The 12,134-nt window shown below is 37.4% G+C and overlaps 1 long non-coding RNA gene across 1 annotated transcript in view; it reads right to left on the bottom strand.

Annotated features, from left to right (window-relative positions):
- Positions 1-9,585, bottom strand: part of LOC144382151 (uncharacterized) — a 61,621-nt gene extending 52,036 nt beyond the window's left edge. Inside the window, exon 1 of the long non-coding RNA XR_013448585.1 lies at positions 9,512-9,585. This is a non-coding gene — a long non-coding RNA (uncharacterized LOC144382151). The remainder of the gene's footprint in view (positions 1-9,511) is intronic.
- Positions 9,586-12,134: the final 2,549 nt, after the last annotated feature.

Genomic DNA, 12,134 nt, shown 5'->3' with positions numbered 1-12,134 from the left:
CGTCATTTGCAAATATCTCCTTCTATTCAGTAGATTGTCTTTTTGCTTTGTTGATGGGTTCCTTCACTGTATAAAAGCTTTTTATTTTGGTGTATTCCCAATAGTTTATTTTTGCTTTTGTTTCCCTTGCCAAAGTAGACATAACTAAAAAAGTGTTCCTATAGCTGATGTCAAAGACATTACTGCCTATGTTTTCTTCTAGGAGTTTTATGGATTCAGGTCTTATATTTAGGTCTTTAAACCAATTTGAGGTGTGTGTGTGTGTGTGTGTGTGTGTGTGTGCGCGTGTGTGTATGGTGTAAGAAAGTAGTCCAGTTTCATTCTTTTGCATGTAGCTATCCAGTATTTCCACCACCATTTGTTAAAGAAACTGTCTTTTTCCCCTCATATATTCTTGCCTCCTTTGTCATAGATTAATTGACCATAAACTTATGGGTTTATTTCTGGACTCTACTCTGTTCCATTGATCTGTGTGTCTATTTTTGTGCCAGTACCATTGTTTTGATTACTATATCTTTGTAGTATATTTGAAATCAGAAATCATGACACATCCTATTTTGTTTTTCTTTTTTAAGATTGCTTTGGCCATTTGGGATCTTTTGTGGTTCCACACAAAATTTATGATTATTTGTTCTAGTTCTGTGAACAATCATATGGTCTTTCTATTTTTAATTTTTTTGCAGAACCTCCATACTGTTTACCGCAGTGGCTATACCAGTTTACATTCCCATCAACAGATCCCACCCTCAGCTTGCATCTAGGCATTGTCATAATTCTAATTTTATTTATTTATTTTATTTGTGCTTATCCTTCTGGGATCTCTCTTTTTCCATACTAAACTTAGTATATTAGTTAACGTGAGGGACACACATACACACATTTTCTTGGGTTATCCTGAAGAGCTACTAACTTCCAGCGAACTTATTCTCTGTCCACCTGCCCCAGCTCCATTTTCAGGGAAGCATATTTTCAAAACCAGAGAAGAGTTCTTTGCCCACACATCACACTTTCACTTTCTTTCTGTAACTAGAAATAGTACCAGATATTTGTGGATTCCTAAAACTCTGAGGAATCCCCACATAGCTCAGTTAGAACTTTAACACCTGCTTCCCTTCCCCCTCCCAACTTCCCTTGAGTCTACAAAGTCTTCTTGCATTTACATCTTGCACACTCACACTTAGAAAGAGTACTTTTGGCTTAGCACTTGGTATAGGATACCAAAGGAAGGGACGTTGACAATTGAATTCTGTTATTCTTGCCATTTGCACTCTCTTCAAAGAATATTTCAAAAGGATCATATTTGCCTGGAAAATTAATACAAATGATGTCTTAATCTATTGTTACCTTATTGCTAACAGTTTTTATGGGAAGAGGTGTCCTCCTGACTTCACTGTTAGCACCTGCTGATATACTTTCTCACACACACCAATGTCTGGAGAGCAATATACGTAAGTCTTTTACTTCACCACAAGGAAATCTTGTTTAGAAGTTTGAACAAGTTAGTTGAGCTTTCATTTCTATATTTGCAAAATGGAAATAATGATTCTTACCTCACAGGGTTTTGTGGAAATTACCAAGTGGATGTGAAATCACTTTGTAAACACATTATAAATTCAGGTAATAAAATTTTAATTGGATTGGCAGTTCAAAGTCTCCCAGTTGGATGCCCTTGTTTTCTTAGTTAGGTCTCACTGATTACAAGCAACACAAACCACATGAAACTAGATTAAGAAAAATGGGGAAATGTTTTATAAGAATGCCATAGTGTCAAAAAACAAACAAATAAACAAACAAACTGGAGCAGAAAAACAGCAGAGCCTTGGAAGAGACTAAAACCAGGAATTGGAAGATCTCTGGTATTCTCTCTATCTTGTCTCTTTGTTTTATTAGTTCAATTTACCTTATTCTTCTCCAATAATGTCCTTAGGACCAGGCAAGAGGGACATCTGCCCTAGACTCAGAACTTTAGAAGGTCCCATGCCTGCCTTTCCCTGACTGTGACCTTCCCTAGGAGGCAAGGAGTCTGCGAGGTTCAAAAGATATGTTCCGACGTGTGTAGAGCCTCCCCTATGTACATGTGGGGGCAGGAAGTATATAGAAACTCTCTCTCTGTACCTTCTGCTCAACATTGCTGTGAACCTAAAGCTCATCGAAAGAAAAAAAAAGACAAGCATACATTGTTAGTTTCTTTGTATGTTTCTTCACCTCAAATAACCTAATATTACTGTTTACACTTAAACTGAAAGGCCCATAGTTCTACCCAAGTTTGAAGCTTCACTTCATTGACATTAAATGGGGTTTTTTTGCCCTATAATCACAATGGTCTAAGTGTTTCATTACAAGTCTTCTGGTTATCATTAGTATTAGTCATCAATTACCATAAAGATCATAAAGTATTACACATTTGCACTATGCTAGGATTATAGGTGGAAGAGGGGTAGTGAAAGAAAAAGTAGCAAAGGAGAAATACAATGACTCTTGGCCATGGAGAAATTCTCAAGTAATTGAGTTTTTAGAAAAGATAAACATGAAAGTTTAAGATCTATAAATTGGCCCTCTTAAATTTATATGGGTCCAGGTACCCACAGGGAATTCTTCCTGTGCCCTAGGGATTGCACACCTTGGTTTAAGGATCTTTAAACCAGATTAATTTATCTGAGGCTATGTTTACATAGTAAGCACATTCTTCTTACACAGATGGTGTGTGTGAATCGATAAACAGTTGAAGTTTTGTAATAATGCTTTTATTGAACATTGGAAAAAATGTATTATTATTTTTCTTTGGACTTGCTTGAGAGGCGTGGTAGAGACTCATAAGGAACTAAAACCAACTTTTTGCCACTCCTGCTGCTCACAGCCACCTTTTATCACTGCTACAGTTTGGCCTGCAGAAGCAGTTCATTCCTCCAACCCTTCCTAAATTACTCCATGCCTAGTCAACCTAGATTGCTGATCCAGGTGGAGAGGTCTTCTCTTAGGAAAGTTATATTGCCTTCTGTTTCTGCAGGTCATTGACTCAATCCAGTCTGAATCCATATCTGTCTTGAAAATTTTGCTGAAGGAAGTAAAGAAACAGCTAATACATTCCAACATCCTGATTTTTTTTTTTTTTTTTTACCTTTTCTTTTAGAGCTTTGGTCTCCCTAAGCATTTGGTCCACTTTTCAAGTGATTGCAGATGACAGCTTTCCAAATATTTTTCCACAGTGTAATATGGCAGCTAACTTTCCAGAATGCAACTGTGTTTTTGTACCACTCAGCCAATGCCTACTTTGAAGTAACAAATTTTGCATCTTTTAGAATACAGGTTCAGGTACTATAATAAAAGCCAGAATAATAGTGGTTTAAACAAAATAATCTGTGTTCATGTAGCAATCCAAGTTTTAACAGAACTGGGCTGATATGGCAGCTCCATGGTATTAGGAACCCAGGGCTCAAGTTATCTTGATGCTCTGCTGTCCTAAGTAAACTGCTCTCATCAAAGAAGTCTCCGGATTATATCCATATCTCAGACAGCAGGAGGAGAAAGGAGATGAAAGGAAAGAGATGCCTCTTCCTTGCAGGACTCAGAAGTTGCACACATTACTTATGCTCATATTCATTGGTTTGATCATATGACCACACCAAGTGTCAAGAGAGGCTGAGAAATACAATCATTTGGTAGATGGTCATGTGCCCCAACTAAATATTCAACCACATAGAAAAGAGAGGGAACTGGATATGGGGCACCACTAGCAGACTCTGCTACAATGTCTACCAGAAAAGCTAAGTACATATGTATACAATGCCAAAGAAGTCATTCAGACCACTCCTCTGGGTTAGCTGCAATACCGTACCTGCCACCTGATCAGGTTATGTGAGGTTATCTGATCAATGGTTGTTTTCTGACTGATGGTCTGAGAATTATTAAAATAATAATTCAAACTGTGTGGGATTTATATCATATCAAAAGAACTGCTGAGAGCAAATAGATCAATATTTTCTCAGAAGAACCATGACTCACTTAAAAGGACACTGAAGAAAATTTTCCTCACATTAGGGTTGGTTTTTTTTTTTTTCATTTGAATGTTCTATCCAGAAAGAAAATTTCTTTCCCTTCCTCCTTCCTTTTCTCTTTCCTTCCATCTTTTCCTTCTTGGATTCATATTTAATAAGTAGCTATAAACTACCTTATATATGCCAGGAACTTACACACACACACACACACACACACTATATATATATATCCAGCTTAAGCATAGTATGTGTGTGAATATATATATTCACACACCCACTATATATATATATACACATATATATACATATATATATATATATACACATATATACATACATATAGCCTGCTTAAGCCATACAACAATTGTATGAGGTAGATATTATCCTTAATTTATAAATGAGGGAGGGTGCCTGGGTGGCTCAGTTGTTAAGCGTCTGCCTTCCGCTCAGGTCATGATCCCAGGGTCCTAGGATTGAGCCCGCATTAGGCTCCCAGCTTGGTGGGGAGCCTGCTTCTCCTTCTCCCACTCCCCCTGCTTGTGTTCCTTCTCTCGCTGTGTCTCTCTCTGTCAAATAAATAAATAAAATCTTTTTTAAAAATTTATAAATGAGGGAATTGAGATGTGGGGAAGTTTACTGACTAGCTCAAGATCGCATCACTAAGTTATATAACCACACTATGGGAGTGGCTTGTTAGAAATTTCCAGAAAGCCATATATCTCTGTCCCAGCCTAAAACAGGTGATATGCTTATGTAACTTTCTGTAAGAGTATCAAACACTGAAATCCAGTAGATGAGAGAAACTAATCAGTGTAACTGGTTTGAAGAGCGTTTTTAGACCACATGGCAAAGACTGCTTACTGTCACCCAATACAGTTCATTCCTTCTTCCTTAATAACAGAACCTCCAGTTTCACTGTGCACAAAGCTGGCCAACCTCCCTCTCACCCTAAGTATGTCCAGGGTAAGCAAAATTTTTCTGTACACCATATAGAAAGTATCCTTAAAGAAAGGGGCATAGCCTCCTTCTTCCTTTACTACTTCTGCAGGATGGAATGTAAATATGATGTTGGAGCCTGTTATGGGTTAAATTGTACCTCCCTGCAAACTAAGATTTGTTGAAGTCCTAACTTCTAGTACCTGTGGATGAGACCTTATTTGGAAATAGGGTCTTTGCAGATTTAATCAAGTAAAGATAAGGTCATGAGAGTAGGCCTTAATCCAGGGTGACTGCTGTCCTCATAGGAAGAGGAAACTTTGAACACATACAGGGAGAAGCTATGTGAAGATACATCTGCAGGCAGAGAGGGAAGGCAATGTAGAGCCATCCAGGGAGAAGACACCCACGTGATGACAGAGGCAGAGACCAGAGCGATGTATCTACAAGCCAAGGAACATCAAAGAATGCCCACAAACAGTGGAAGCTAAAAGAGGCAAGAAGGATTTTTCTCCTACATCCTTTACAGAGAATATGACCATACTTCTTAATTTCAGATTTCTAGCCTCCAGACTGTAAAACAATCAATTCCCATTGTTAAGCCAGTTCATTGTACTTGGTTTCAGCGCCCTGGGAAGCTAAGACAGCACCTAAGCAGTCATCTTAGATCCTGAGATGGCTTGCTATGAATGTCAGAACAGCAAGAGAGAAGGAGCCTGGGGCCTTGATGACTTCGTGGAATAGAGTTCTGAACTACCTGTCTGTGGAGTTGTACAAGATAAAGAAACAAATTCTAATCTGAAGCAACTGTTGTTTTGAGGTTTTTCACTTATGGATGAACCGAATTCTGATACGAGCCACATACCTCTCCTTCTAAGAGGTACTACAAATGGCTATGGTGTCTAATACTAAATGTAAATGGACTAAGTCTCCAATCAAAAGACATAAAGTGACTAAATGGATTAAAAATTAAGACCCAACTACATGCTGTCTACAAGAAAGTCATTTTAGATTTAAGGTGATGGGTATTAAAGAGGGCATGTACTGAATGGAGCACTGGGTGTTATACTTTGCAAACAATGAATCATGGAACACTACATCAAAAACTAATGATGTAATGTATGGTGATTAACATAACATAATAAAATAAAATAAAATAAAAAATTTTAAAAAGGGGGGGAAAGAACACATATGAGATGAAAATGAAAAGATAGGAAAGTCGGTATAAACAATAACCAAAAAGGATCATGGGTGGCAATATTACATCAGACCAATTAGATTTTAAGTGAAAAATAGTCACAAGAGACAAAGAAGGACATTATATAATGATAAAAGGAAAATACAATAATTAGAAATATATATGTGCCCAGTGTCATAGTACCTAAATATATTTAGCAAACATTAACAAAACTGAAGGGAAAAATAAGCAGAAATACCACAATGGTAGAGATTTCAATTCTCCATTTTCAATAATGGACAAGAACATCTTCACATAAGCTCAATCAATAAATAAAAGGCTTGAATAACACTATCGAGCAAGGGGACCTAACACATGTACAGAACATTCCACCCCACAACAATAGAATACACATTCTTCTCAAGCACACACAGATCTCTGTCCAGGTTAGATGACGTTAGGTCAAAAACCAAGTCTTAACAAATTTAAGAAGATTGAAATCATACCATGTATCTTTTCTGACCACAATGAAATGAAACTGGAAATCAATAGAAGGAAAATTCACAAATGTGAAAATAAACAACCCTTGAACAACCACTTGTTCAAAGAAGAAATCAAAAAAGAAATTCCTGAGACAAACAAAAACAAAAACACAACATACCAAATTTATGGGATTCCACAAAAGCATTACTAAAGAAGAAGTTCATAGTGATGCATGCCTACATTAAAAAAGAAGAAAGATCTCAAATAAACAACCTACATTTACACCTTGAGGAACTGGAAAAAGAAGAATAAACTAAGCCCAAAGTTAGCAGAAGGAAGGAAACAACAAAGATAAGAGCAGAAATAAACAAAATAGAAAATAGAAAAACAATAGAAAAAATCAACAGAACTAAGAGTTGGGTTGTTTTTTTCGAAAAGATAAAATTGACAAACACTTGGCTAGACTAAGAAAAAAAGAGAGAAGCTCAAATCAATAAAATCAGAAACGAAGGAAGAGACATTGCAACTGATGCCACAGAAATAAAAACGATCATAAGAGTCTACTATGCACAATTATATGCCAACAAATTAGACAATCTAGAAGAATGGATAAATTCCTACAAACATACAATCTGCCATGACTAAATCATGAAGAAATAAAAGGTATGAGTAGACGTATAACCAATAAAGATATTGAATCAGTAATCAAAAACCTCCCAACAAAGATGGCCTCACTGATGAATTCTACCATTTAAAGAATTAATGTCAATGCTTTTCCAAAAAAATTGAGGAGGAGGGCACCCTTTCAACTCATTTCAAGAGGCCAACCTTACCTTTCTACCAAAGCCAGACAAAACGCCACAAGAAAAGAAAACTACATGCCAAAATCCCTGATTAATACAGGGCAAAAACCCTCAATAACATACTAGTAAATCAAATCCAGCAGCATATTAAAATAATTACACACTGTGACCAAGTGGGATGACTTATCCCTAGAATACAAGCATATTTCAACCTACAAAAGTCAATTAATGTGATACACAACATTAATTGAATGAAGAATAAAAATCATATGATCATCTCAAAAGATGCAGAAAAAAACATTTGAAAAAATCTAACAATGCTTTATAATACAAACTCTCAACAAACTAGGTATAGAAGGAATATACCTCAACATAATAAAGACCATATATGACAAGCCCAAAGCTGACATCATACTCAATGGTGAAAAACTGAAAGCTTTTCCTTTAAGATCATGAACAAGGCAAGGATGACCCATGCTCACCACTTTTACTTGCCATAGTACTGAAAATCTTAGCCAAAGAAATTAAATTAAGCAAGAAATGGAAATCAAAGGCATCTAATTTGGAAGGGAGGAAGTAAAATGGTCCCTGTCTGCAGGCAATATGATGTTACATATAGAAAACCCTCAAGACTCTATCAAAAAGAAAAAAAAACTATTAGAGCTAATAAATAAATTCAGTAAAGTTGCAGGATACAAAATCAACATACAAAAATCAGCTGTGTTTCTATACATTATCAATGAACTATCTGAAAAGGAAATTAGGAAAACAATCCTATTTATAACAGCACCAAAAAGAATTAAAAAACTACTTAGGAGTAAACTTAACGAAAGAAGTGAAAGGTTTTTATACTGAAAGCTACAAAACATTGTTGAAAGGAACTAAACAAGACACAGCACAAAGAAAGACAGAAAGACATCCTGTGTTCACTGATTAGAAGAATTAATAGTGTCAAATGCCCATAATACCCAAAGTGCTCTATAGATTCATTGCAGTCTCTAACATGGAATCTACAAGGGGCATGTGATGAATGGCTGAGCTGAGGTTGAAGAGCATGAGTGACAGGTGGCAATGATCTCGAGGGCAACAGTTTCCAGGGCTGAGTATCCCAGGCACATTAGCCTGGAAGGAATGGTTGTTGGATATATCCAAGCTACTTTCTTCTTTGAAAACCTCTGATGATAAGGGGACCATGATTTCCGTTTCAAAGCTGCTCTAGGTCCACTGAGTAGACACCATGAGCAAAAATCACCCTCTTGAGTTGAAAAAATTTAAGGACAAGAAGTTAGCATTGAAATTGAACAGTAGCAGACATGTCCAAGGAATACAGAGGGGATTCGATCTCTTTATGTGTTTTGTGATAGATGAATGTGTGGCAATCACAACTCGGGGTGACTGAACAGCATTGGAATGGTGGTAATACAGGGAAGCTGTGTCATCACGTTAGAAACCTTGGCGAATCTAGAAATAATGGCTGTGTTCAGCAGAGAAATCAGTCATTTCTGCGTGTCCCCTCTCCAAATGGCCTGCTTCACCGAGATGTAAAAATTCAAGTTGTGAACATTTGCCATATTAAATTTTTAATTTTTTTTTTTTGTTTTGAGAGTGTGAGCGGGGGTGGGAGAGGTGCAGAGGGAGAGGGAGGGAGAAAATCTTAAGCAGGCTCCATGCTCAGCGGGGTCCCTGAGCCCAAACCAGGGCTCCATCTCCCCACCCTGAGATCATGACCTAGGCCGAATCAAGAATCAGACGTGCTTAACCTACTGCACCACCCAGGCGCCCTGTCATATTAAATTTTTATTAAAACTGAAACATCCAAAACTCTGCTAAGATCAGGTCCAAAATCCTCTGACTGATCTAAAATTCTCCATCACTTGGTCCCAATCTACCTTTCTCATCACTTCACGCCAGCAACCCTTTCCCAATATGTATTGTCCTAGAGCCACACTAGGCCATTCATGGATTTCCTCGGCCTGCCTGGCCTTTTCACAGCTCCATGCCTTTGCTCTAGCTATTCTCTGCCCGCAATGCCTGTCTTTTCCTCTCCATCCAGCAAATTCTTATCCCCAATTGAAACCTGCTTATCCCCATTTGTGAAGCCTTCACGGCTCACTTACCCGGATAGTTTGTCTCTCATTCCCCTGCTCCGCCATTGCATTATATTCCAATTATTTGTTCGCATGTCTGCCTTTGTGCTGAGACAGGGAGCTCCTTGAAAGCCAGTTTTAATATTCTGGTGCTTAAGCAGAATTGGCAAAAATGCAAATAGCCCGTGATGTTGCATTTAAAGCAATTATAACAGTATTTTGTCCTGCATTCTTCCTTGCTACATAATTTCTTTTTTTGCACTTATCCCTTCCCAACTGAATCTTTCATTTTGCTACTCTCAAGCCCAAATACAGGAGAAAACATCTCTCCTTGCAAGGTTAATAAGTTTATCTATAAAAAGGGCCAAATAAATGTTTCAATTGTGTTTTAAAATTAATGAATACACACACCACAAAATTCCACAAGGAGAACTTTTCAGTCCCAGGAGCATTTTCAGGGAAATGTAACTAGCATGTTTTAACTGACATTTAACTTACCAACAGAACGTACTTTCAGTCGTTATGTTCCAAATGGAACGCATTTTCTTAAGAAGACAAGCTTTCTATTTTCTATTAACAGGGTTTTGTTTTGCCAACTGAAACTTGAAACATAATAATAATAATAGTAATAATAATAATAATGATTAAAGTGAATTTCTAGTTTCTTCAAAATAAGTTTTTTGAACAAACGTAATGGAGTTCAGGATCTCTAGGTTCATATCATCAGGGGACTACATGGAACCCGGCCTTTTCTTTTTTTCTCTCTCTTTCTCTCCCCCTTCCTCCCTCCATCCTCTTTTTCTTTCTTTCTTTCTTTTTCTTTCTTTCTTTCTTTCTCTCTTTCTTTCTTTCTTTTCTTCTTTCTTTTCCTTTCCTTTCCTTTCCTTTCCTTTCCTTTACCTCTTACTTGTGTCATCTAACCATTGTGTTATTGTGTTGTGTCATGAAACAGTTTAATTTAATCATAATAATATCATAATGTTTTAATTTATCATAATAAAAAATATTTTTAAACTATTTGAGGTAACATTGAACACACTCAAAAGTTGTAGTACCAAAATGAAATAGTTTGAATGTTGCAGTTATATAAACATCCTTCTGAACCTGACCTTTTGACATTTTATTTCATAATACTTGAAGTAGACTCATTCTTCTCAAGTTTTTCTCACATAGAACAGTTACCAAGGTACAAGTTTTCCTTTTGTGAGTCTGACCCCCTAAACAAAATGACAACTGTGATAAGTGATACTAATTTTCAAATGGACATGTTATTCAACAATTTCCTGAGCAAGATACTATGTTGGACACAGAGAAAGATAACAAAAAGTTAGTTTCATATATCTTGAGAATCCACTGGATAAGGTCAAGTTAACAGCAGGGAAGTAAAGGAGAGGCTCAGCTCTGATAACAGGCTCATCCATGGGAGTGGAGCAGACATTTGAAACAGATTCTGAGAGGAAGCCCAGCAAGAAGACAACACTGGTATCTGAAACATTGCAACAAACAGTAGGGGATAGCCTGGGCAGATAGTCCAGCAGGTGGCCTTTAAAAGGAAGTAGGAACCCTCTTAACCGTGACATGCCTAATGAGTACACACCAGTCCTCCAGGAGCTTAAAGGAAAGCTAAGAGAGCCAGTTAAGTCAAGTCAGCAATAGACAGAATTGATGTGGTCACAAGCTAAGTCTCCAGGACCAAGCAAGAGTGAGGCAAAGCGTCAGACATTCAGGGACAAATTACATACAGTGACTCGGGCCCCAGGTTTTAAGGTGGGTGGCCCATTACTAGAACTGAGGCACAATGTCAGAAATCATTTTGGAGAAAAATCACAGCATTGCCTTGCAGAATTCTTTAGATTACTGTTACATCTCCTCTGTATTGGTCCTGAAGGTTAAGGTGAAGTTGCATATGCTTTGGGGTTCAAGTGCAATCAGCAGTAGGGAGGAAAGTACAGCAAAATACAGCAAACAGGGCTGGGAATTGGTCCCTGACCTCCTGACTTACACTGCGAGAACTGAGAAGGGGACAGGGAAGATGGTACCCAAGAGGAAACATGAGTTACTGTTTTACCAGAGGAAGAGTTCATAGATATTGAGTTGGCAAAACAAGAGTCTTTTCCTACTGTGAGTTTCAACATGAATAAAGAGTAGGAAGACTAAGGTACGTATTCGGAAAGATTTAGACTATAGATTGATCCAAAACCATTAACTTCTGTGGGATTCCTGTGACTTTAATATGTTGGAAGGATTAAAGCCTTTACAGTTTGTTGCAAGTTCTAGGAGAACTTTGGACTGATGACTGAACCTCACATGTGAATGAAGTGTTGAACTTTGTTCTCTCTTAATTTCCTTCTCTCCAGCCATTGAAACCTAGAGTTATATTGTTATAAGCAGATACTTAAAAGCTCATAGTATGCAGCAAGTGCTTCAAGAACTTGTGACTATTCTTTCAGGTACTGTAAGGTCAATCCAGCTAATTAGTGACACCAAGAAGGAGATAACAAATGGAACCCAGGGTCATTGCCTATCTAGCTGAGGAGTAGAAATGGGTTGATTCAATGATAGCAACCACCAAAGCATCTGGGAATATGATCCCCAAATAATCCCCAGCTTCCTTTTATAGCAATTATGGGTTTTCATCATTAGTCAATGATAC

This window comes from Halichoerus grypus, chromosome 6 (assembly GCF_964656455.1).
Source record: "Halichoerus grypus chromosome 6, mHalGry1.hap1.1, whole genome shotgun sequence".
NCBI lineage: Eukaryota > Metazoa > Chordata > Mammalia > Carnivora > Phocidae > Halichoerus > Halichoerus grypus.
Note: the sequence above shows the minus strand (reverse complement) of the source record. Positions and strands in the feature narration are given on the sequence as shown.